The sequence below is a fragment of the Chrysochloris asiatica genome, unplaced genomic scaffold (assembly GCF_000296735.1).
Source record: "Chrysochloris asiatica unplaced genomic scaffold, ChrAsi1.0 scaffold00011, whole genome shotgun sequence".
Lineage (NCBI taxonomy): Eukaryota > Metazoa > Chordata > Mammalia > Afrosoricida > Chrysochloridae > Chrysochloris > Chrysochloris asiatica.
Genome location: NW_006408529.1, coordinates 4,886,713 through 4,896,518, shown reverse-complemented (window position 1 = coordinate 4,896,518; position 9,806 = coordinate 4,886,713). Strand labels below are relative to the sequence as shown.

Sequence of the window (9,806 nt, the reverse complement as noted above, 5' to 3'; positions counted from 1 at the left end):
TATATATATAGCTCTGGTAGTATAGAGTGTAGTGGTTACAAATCAGGCTGTGAACCACAAGATAAGCAGTTCAAAACTACCAGCTGTTCTTCGGGAGAAAGATGAGGCTTTCTGCTCCCGTAAAGATTTGCAGCTTCAGAAACGCTGTACAGCATCACTGTGAATCGGAACCAACTTCATGGCACATAATAACAACAACATATATATATATATATATGTTTGGATTCCTAGTGTGACACTGTGGGTTAATGCACCGGACTGCAAGGTTGATTTGAACTGTGAGGTAGTTGGTTCAACCTCAACAACCTCTCTTTTGAAACCCTCTATAGACAGGGTCATTATGAGTCAGCACCGACGCAATGACACTTTATATATATATATATGAGTGTATACACACACACACACACACACACACTTATTCACTATGGTGAATAAAAAATTATCCACATACCAGTTACAGTTATATTACAAAAATTTCCACATTCCAGTTATATTACAATGCCCATCCATGTACACAGCTGATGACAAACATTGAGTGTGTACTTGAAATGATTCTGTCAAATAAATGAATGACAGTGGATTATGTGCAAATAATTTGCAAGTTAGCAATGACTCTGCCTATGAAAGAATCTTGACATACCTGGGTTTTAAAAAGTTTGTGTGAGGTGGGTACTGAAATAACTTACAGAAGAGCATCCATCTAAGCATTTGGAAATCTGAAAACAAAATTTGGACTAATACTCGAAGGAAGAATAAATCTTCTTTAAAAAACTCATTACTGATGTTGAGACATAGATTTCTTACTAGAAGCCTGAAAGTAAACAGCAGGAATGGAAACATCCTCAATCACCAAACCAAAAAAAAAAAAAAATTAACATGTAAACCATCAGCTGGAAGACTGGCCTTGTTTTCACTGATGATATGGAGCTTTTCTATCTTCTCTTTCCACAGATGTAGTCAATTTTATTTCTATGTTTTCCATGTGTGGAGTCGTCTGTTATGCTGTCTAAAGAAGGCATTTGAAATGAACAAATCATTGGTTTTGCAAAATTCTATGATGCGTTCTCCTGCATCATTTCTATCACCAAGAACATATTTTCCAACTACGAATCCTTTCTCTTTGCTCCCAACCTTTGCATTCCAAAGAGAGGTGACCCAATGGAATGCGGAAATCATCAGACAATCTCTTTGATATCTCAAGCGAGTGAAGTTTTGCTAAAGGTAGTACAGAAACGGCTATAATCATACATTGACAGAGAACTTCCAGAGGTTCAAGCTGGATTCAGAAGAGGCCGGGGAACGAGAGATATCATTGCTGATGTTCGGTGGATCTTGCCTGAAAGCAGAGAATATGAGAAAGATGTTTACCTATGCTTTATTAACTACGCAAAGGCTTTCAATTCTGTGGATCATGACAAGCTATGGACAACATTGAGAAGTATGAGTATTCCAGAACACTTCATTGTACTTCTGAGGAATCTGTACCTAGACCAAGAAGCAGTTATTCGAACAGAACATGGGAACACTGAATATTTTAAAATTCGGAAAGATGTGAGACAGGGTTGTATTCTTTCACCATACTTATTCAACCTGTATGCTGAGCAAATAATACAAGAAGCTGGGTTCTATGAAGAAAAACGTGGCGTCAGGATTGGAGGAAGACTCATTAACAACCTGCGATATGCAGATGATACAACCTTGCTTGCTGAAAGTGAAGAGGACTTGAAACATTTACTGATGAAGATCAAAGAACACAGCCTTCGGTATGGGTTGCATCTCAATGTCAGAAAAACAAAAGTCCTCACCACTGGACCAATAAACAACATTCTTATCAACGGAGAAAAGATTGAAGTTGTCAAAGACTTCATTCTTGTTGGATCAACTATCAACACTCGTGGAAGCAGCAGTCAAGAGATCAGATGACATATTGCATTGGGCAAATCTGCTGCACAGGAACTTTTTAAAGTGTTGAAGAGCAGAGATGTCAGCTTGAGGACTAAGGATCACCTGACCCAAGCCATGATATTTTTGATAACCTCATATGGATGCGAAAGCTGGACAGAGAATAAGGGAGATCGTATAAGAATTGATGCCTTTGACTTGTGGTGTTGGAGGAGAATATTGGAAGTGCCATGGACTTCCAAGAGAACCAATAGATCTGTTTTGGAAGAAGTGCAGCCAGAGTGCTCCTTGGAGGCCAAGATGGCTAAGCTTCGTCTCTCATACTTTGGACATATTTTCAGGAGAGAACAGTCGCTGGAGAAGGATGTCATACTTGGTTAGATGGAGGGTCAGAGAAATAGAGGAAGACCCACAATGAGATGGATCAGCCAGGTGGCATCATTGATGGCATCAAGTGTGGGAGCGTTGGTGGTTGGCCCAGGATTGGACATTGTTTTGTTCTGCTTAGCATAGGGTCACTATGAGTCAGTTCCGACTCGATGGCACCTGACACAACAACAATCCTTTCTCTTTGCTCCCAACCTTTGCATTCCAATCACCAGTAATGATCAATACATCTTGATTGCATGTTTGATCAATTTCAGATTGAAGAAGTTGGTAGAATTCTTCTATTTCATCCTCATTGGCTTTAATGGTTGGTGTATAAAGTTGAATAATAGTGGTATTAACTGAGCTTTCCTGTAGGTGCATGAATATTATCCTATCACAAACAGCATTGTACCTCATTACTGATCTGGATATGTTCTTTTTGGCGATGAATACAACACCATTACTCTCGAATTTGTCACTCCCGGCATAATAAACCATGTGGTTGTCAGATTCAAAATAGCCAATATCAGCCCATTTCAGCTCACTAATGCCTAAGACATCAATGTTTATGCATTCCATTTCATTTTTGACAACTTCTAATTTCCCAGATTCACACTCTGTAGTATGATAGCATATTAATAGAGAAGTTTCAACAAATGTATACAACAGTGGATACACTCACTCATCTAAGCCTAAAAACTTGGAAGATAGCTAACTGACTGGAGAATTGACTTGAAGAGATCTTGTTTGATAATTTCTGTATTCATTCCAAAGAAAGACAATCTAACAGAATGCAGAAATCATCAAACAATATGATCAATATCATGCACAAATAAGGTTTTGTTGGCGATAAATAAAAAATAGTTGTAGTACAATGATAGCAAACTACTAGAGAGTCAGACAGGATTCAGAAAAAGACTTAGAATGAGAGGTATGATTGTTGATCTTAGATGGATCTTGACTGTAAGCCGAGAATAATATAATGATGTTTCCATATGTTTTATTGAATATGCAATGGTAGTCATCTAAGTCGGTTATGCAGATTATGAATTGTTGTTCTTGGTAAGTGCTGTAGATTTTGACTAACAGAGACCCTGTGTGAGAGGTCTGAGGTGTGACTGGTGAACTTTAACCACCTACCTAGCAGTTCAAATTTATCTTGCAGTCCAGCACATTAACCAGCTGTACCACACCAGGAGTTCAGATTATGGATAATGTTGTGGAAAGTGAGAAATTCGGAACACTTAAATAAGCTCATATGTAACTAAAAGCAGTCATTCAAACAAAACATAGGGGCACTGTAAGATTTAAATTAGAAAATGTATATGTCAGTGTTGTAATTTTTCATCATTCTTTGTTCAGTGTGTTTGTTGATCAAATAAAGTAGACTATGTGAAGAAGAATCCAACATCCGGATTGGAAGAAGTCTCAATGACACAACCTTGCTTGCTAAAAACAAAGAGGACTTAAAACACTTACTTATTAAGTTAAAGAATAAAGCCTTTAGTGTGGACTGCATACATAAAACAGAACCCCTCATAATTGAACCAACAAGCACCACCATGACAAATAGAGCAAAGTTCTATTTTCCTTTGGATCCATAATCATTGCTCATGGAAACAACAGTCAAGAAAATAAATGATGTATTGCATTGAGAAATCCACTGCAAAATATTTTTTTTAAGTGTTAGCAAGCAAAGATGTCACTTTGAGATCCACTGTGTACCTGACACAATTCATGATATTTTCAATTGCCTAATATGCATGCAAAAGCTGGATAGTGAATAAGGAAGACTGAAGAAGAATCGATGCCTTTGAATTATGGTGTTAGCGAAGAATACTAAGACTGCCAGAAAATCAAATAAATCTGTCTTAGAAGAAGTACAGCCAGAATGCTCTTTAAGAAGCCAGATGGCAAAACTTGGTCTCATGTACTTTGGGCATGAGCTCAGGATGGATCAGTCAGTGGAAAAATACATCATACTTTGTGAACTACAGGGTCATTGTAAAAGAGGAAGAACTTCAAGGACTGTATTCTCACATAGGCTGCTGCAATGTGCTCAAACATAGCAATGGTTGTAATGAAAGTGCAGAACTGGGCACTATCCTCAGATATTGATGGAACTGACTAGATTACATAAGACAACCATAACATCTAATTGACTTCAACTAAATTTTTCAATATTAAATACATGCAAAGAAATATTATGTTCTAGATTGTTTTTAACACACATTATCTATACTTTTGCAGTTGCTTTTCATACATATATTTAGCTTTGCTGCTGAGTGTGGCCTATAGAATAATACAGAAAACTGAGCTGTCAAATATGAAGAATAAAACAATAAAACCAATAATTATTTAGATCATTCAATTATATAAGTTTGGCTGATTTTTTTTTTTGAGTGATGTAACTTCAATTTTCCTTTTCTGTATATGTGTGTTTCTACCTGTGCCTATAGTTTTACATTACTCATATTTCTTTATATGTTTTATTTTCTAAAAATAAAAATACAAACATAGCACCTAAAAACTATTTAAAATACTTTATACACCCTCAATATCTAGCAAATGCCAAATACAATGTCCTGATGGTGTTACAGAAGAAAAGATATTTAAATATGTTATATAAGTTAGTATATCTATATTTTTCTATTGCATTTATAAGCTTCAAGGAACCTATAATCAATTTAATGAATACATGACTCTAGATATTGAACAAAACAATGGAGGCTGATTTTATCCTCAGAAAGAAGACTATATATTCCAGAATCTTCTCTGACACAGAGAACAGGATATAAAGTCTAGAAACTGTCCATAATGATTTATTTAATAGAGCATTCTTTTCATTGATCTGGATTCATAGGGCAACATTTCTAGTTAGAGTGAAATGGAAATAAGCTCAAATAAAAAGAAAGACAATAGACTGCCTTTAATTTTTATACAAGGTGAAAAAATGCATCTCTGACCATTTTTAATCATAAGCTATCCTTCATAAAGGTTCTAGTCTAACCTGCATTATGCAGGTAGTATTAACTCTTAGGTAAGGTAGCTCTTGGTAAGGTAGGAAATTGCCTTCAAAACAAATCTCAAAAATTTTGAAAGGAACAGTTTTATCATATATGTGTGCCATGGAGTCGACTCTGACTCAAAGCGACCCTGTACAGGGTTTCTGAGGCTATAAATCTTAACGGGAGCAGAAAGCCTCCTCTTTGTCCTGCAGAACAGCTGGTAGTTTCAAACTGCTGACCCTAAAGTTAACAGTCCCATTCGTAACCACTACGCTACCAGAGCTCCTTTATCATATATATATATATGCAATATTTATAAAATGCACCAGAAAATGGAATAATAAGTGGGGAAAGAAAAACAACTGTTACCAAAATCAGTAAGCAATAACTGTATATGCTACTAGATTTATATAGTAGAGTTTGGATACTTGAATTATCATTCATAAAATATAAGATAAATATGAACATGTGTTTAATATATTAATGTATTTTAAATTTTGAAACAATTTTAAGCTTACAAAAAAATTGCAATGATAAGGAATGCAGATCCTGTACATCTTTTACCCATTTTCTTTCAAGAATAACATGATATATAATTATGGTAATGAAACCTAAACAAAAACTTGGCCATCAAGTTGATTCCCACTCAATGACTCTAAATGAAAAAGTAGAAGTTATCCATATGGTTTCCCAGACTGTAATCAGCATCAAAGCAAACGGGCATATATCTCACCTACAGTGACTGATGAGTTCCAACCACTAAACTTTTGGTTAACAACTGGATTATGCATAATTAAAATGAGGTAATTGACCTTGATTTAATTGTTAAGTGTTGTGGATTCAGTTTTGACTCATAGAGACACTGTTCATAGCAACACTCTATAGGGTTTTCAAGGAACAGCTGGTGGGTGTGAATCCTCACCTAACAGCAGTCCAGTACTTATCCTACAGTGCCACACCAGGACTGAAATTACAACTTTCCTTTGTTGTTGTTGTTGTTGTTATGTGCCATCGAATCGGTTCCGACCCATAGCGACCCTGTATAGGGTTTCCGAGGGTGTAAATCTTTACGGGAGTAGAAAGCCTCATCTTTCTCCCACAGAGCAGCTGGTAGTTTCGAACCGCTGACCTTAAGGTTCGCAGCCCGATTCATAACCCCTACGCTACCAGAGCAACTTTCCTTTAGATTTCACAAATATTTACATCCAATAATTTATTTGGTGTTTATTGTTCTATGAAATTTTATTACATTTGGAGTTTTGGTGTGGTGCTATAGGATAAGCACTGAATTACTAACCACAAGGTTGTTGGTTCAAATCCACCAGCTGCTCCTTGGAAATGCTATAGAGTGTTACTAAGAACTGACTCCATAGCACTTAACAACACCAACAATAAACATATAAAAAGAGGCTTCAAAAGCTCATAATTCCAAATATGGAATTAAAAGATAATGAAGATCCTTTGCCGGGGGAGGGGTAAAGTGAATGTCCTTATCCTAGCGATTGGGGATACCCCCTGAAAGCTGTTTGGAGTTCTGGCAATGGGAATGATTGGGCCAAACGGAGGAAGTCATGTTGATCTTTATGACCTTAACAGCTAAAGGAACTGGTTTAAATCATAATGCCAAAGTATGGCAAGAAATTTCTTCTAGGAATACTGATGCCAATCCAGTAACTCATGGAATGGAAATCTCCATCAGGGTCTCATCCTGAGGGTAATTCACAGCCTTCTGATGATATGTATAGGGAATATGAAGTCATGTATTCTTCATCTTGTGAAACCACAAGAAATACTGCAGGCATTGAAAAACCAACTGATGGAATGATTTTTGGACCAGAGGATATGAATTATTAAATATACGATGTTTCTGGAGAAAACAATTCAGCAATGTCTACAGAAGACCTAAAAGAATTTCTGAAAAAGCAATTATTATTCTGTTTTTCATGAGAAATTTTGTAAAAGGATCTTTACTTGATATCTCAATGGATAGTGATCAGTTCATCCCAATATGAACAGTTGCCAACTTGGAAGAAATAAAAAAATTGACCAGACACTGATCTAATTCTTGAAGTGTTAAAATCTTCCCCCATGGTTCAAGTTGACAAGAAGGGTGAGAAAATGAAGCCAAATCATAAACATTGTATTGTTATTCTTAGAGAAATTCCTGAAAGCATACCAATAGAGGAAATGAAAACTGTTCAAAAGTAAAAAATATCCCAAAGTGATAAGCTGTTAGTTTGCACATAATAGCAGCTGTTATATAATTTTCCAGTCCAACACAGATGCACAACAGACTTTTAGATATTTAAGAGCAGAAATGAAAACATTTCAGGACAAGCCAATCATAATAAGTATAAAAGCCATCAGTAAGTTTTTTGCTAAGAAAAGTTATGGATTAATGAATTCTAGAATGTTTAGTTAGCCGATTCAAACTCAAGCACAGTATGTATCACCAGACTTTATGCAGCCTGTATCTAGTCCTCACCAACAATACTCAGTCTTGTGCCTCGCTCTTGGTCTCCAAATCCTGTACCTTACTTTGAAACACCATTTTACCACTAGTAAAAGCACCATTTACCAATGGTAGTTTTGTGAATAGCTTTAATACAAATGGATCTTATCAAACAAATGTTGCTGCTATCAATATGGGTCAACCAGTCCAAAAAAAAATCATGTGAAGCCTCATTTTAGGTCATCCAGTGGTTCAAAACACTCAACAGAGGGGTCTGTATTATTGGGGGATGGACCACTGAATATATCTAACTCAAGGAACTTTTCAAATGAATGACATAACCCAACAGGATATCAGGAACAAACTTACCTTCTAAAAGAGAGAAAGACGTTTTGCCAGTGGAACTGAACAGGGACTATGGTTGGGGCAGGAGAACTCTATTCAGAGGTCAAAGATGAGTGGAAGATGACAGGATCTCAAGACCCCATCCTTCACCAACTGAATGAAGCAAAAGCTCCAACACCAAAGTTCGATTTATTAGCTTCAAATTTTCCTCCTTTACCTGGAAGTTCATGAACACAAGGTGAACTCCCTTTGGAGAGTAGGATGTCTAATGTTGTTAAAGGTGTTTACTAAGAAAAGGATAATGATGTGTTGATAATTAGTTGCCCGTTGCCTACAGAGAATGAGCAGACAGACTGCAGCTCTGTCTAACAGCTCAGTATGAGTACAAGTCCTTCAGCTGCAGCTGACCTTCCTGCATTAAGCACAACTCAACAAGAGAAAGATATAATAGAGGATTCTACTGTTCAGAAGGATGGCCTCAATCAGATGACTCTACAAGTTACTTCTCCAAGTAGTAGTACAAAGCCATCAAAGACAAATCCCATTTCAACAAGTAATAATAATATAAGCACCGCTCTAGCTGTGACCCTACAGGAACTGTGAAAATTATGTTGAAGTGTGCCAGAAACCCCCTAAAGAGCCATCTTCAGTTCTTGTGCAGCCACTACAGTAACTTCTTTCCAATGTAATGTCTGCTACCAAAAATGAAGAGAAAGGAGCCCTTGAAAAATCTATTGAGAAACCACATGAGATGCCAGAAGCAAAAGCTAGCAAGGATATTTCTGGCTTTTGAGGCAATGCCATTTCCAGGGGAACAGATGGAAAAATCAGGAAACAGAGATGCCAATTTGGCCTCAGGAAGTGACTCACTGGAATGGCAAAGAGTAATATGTGCCACCACCCAAATCACCAAAGGAAAACTAACAAACAAAAAACAACTATTCAAAGTCTTCTCTCTCATCCCATTAAAATTGAGCTGTAACTATACTGAACTATTTGGTATGGTAAGGAGTATCTAGAAAGAAAACAGAAAAAATAAAAGAAAGTCCTTAAATCAATACATATTTTGGTAGTGTGAGTAATAGAATCCAACAATTCATCTCTAAAGTGATTTTTTTTTTTTTTTTTTTTTTTAATGATTTTAATTTTCAGATATTTTCTGCCTGGAATCAATTTTGAGAGTTCACATTTACCTGGGGGAAAAAATCCATGTTACACATCCTTCAGTATAGGAGATGAGGGAGAGAGAGAAAATATTTTTTGAAGAACCATTTCTGTAAAATTAGAAATTACTATCTAAAATCTACGTAAAGTTTAGCTTAGAAAATTCCATCTTTGCCTACATGGCCTTGAATTGAACAGTAGATCATTGGCTGGAGTGTCTGTCATGTGTGTAAGTGTGGGCAAATAATTGAAGACAAATCTGTTGTCAAGTTAGTAAATGATTTGAAAACTGAATGCAATACTTGAGTAGAATTTTTTTCTAGTTGGAAATTTAGCCTGCCTTTTTTATTATGCTAATGTTTCACTCAACAAGACTGTTAAAGCTGGTTGTAACTGGAGATATATCTAGTTTGATACTCAAGGAAGACGGGTTATTCTAAAAACTGAAGTTTTCATTTTAAACCTTGGTGAATATGTCAAATGGACTTCAGAGGTTTGAACTGTTTTGTGATTTTTTTCTACCTAAAATGGGATTTTTTTTTTGGGGGGGGGGGAGGGGGTTTGGT

The 9,806-nt window shown here is 36.3% G+C and overlaps 1 pseudogene; it reads left to right on the top strand.

Moving 5' to 3' along the window:
• Positions 1 to 6,850: 6,850 nt before the first annotated feature.
• LOC102825536 lies at positions 6,851 to 9,000 on the top strand (annotated as a pseudogene).
• Positions 9,001 to 9,806: the final 806 nt, after the last annotated feature.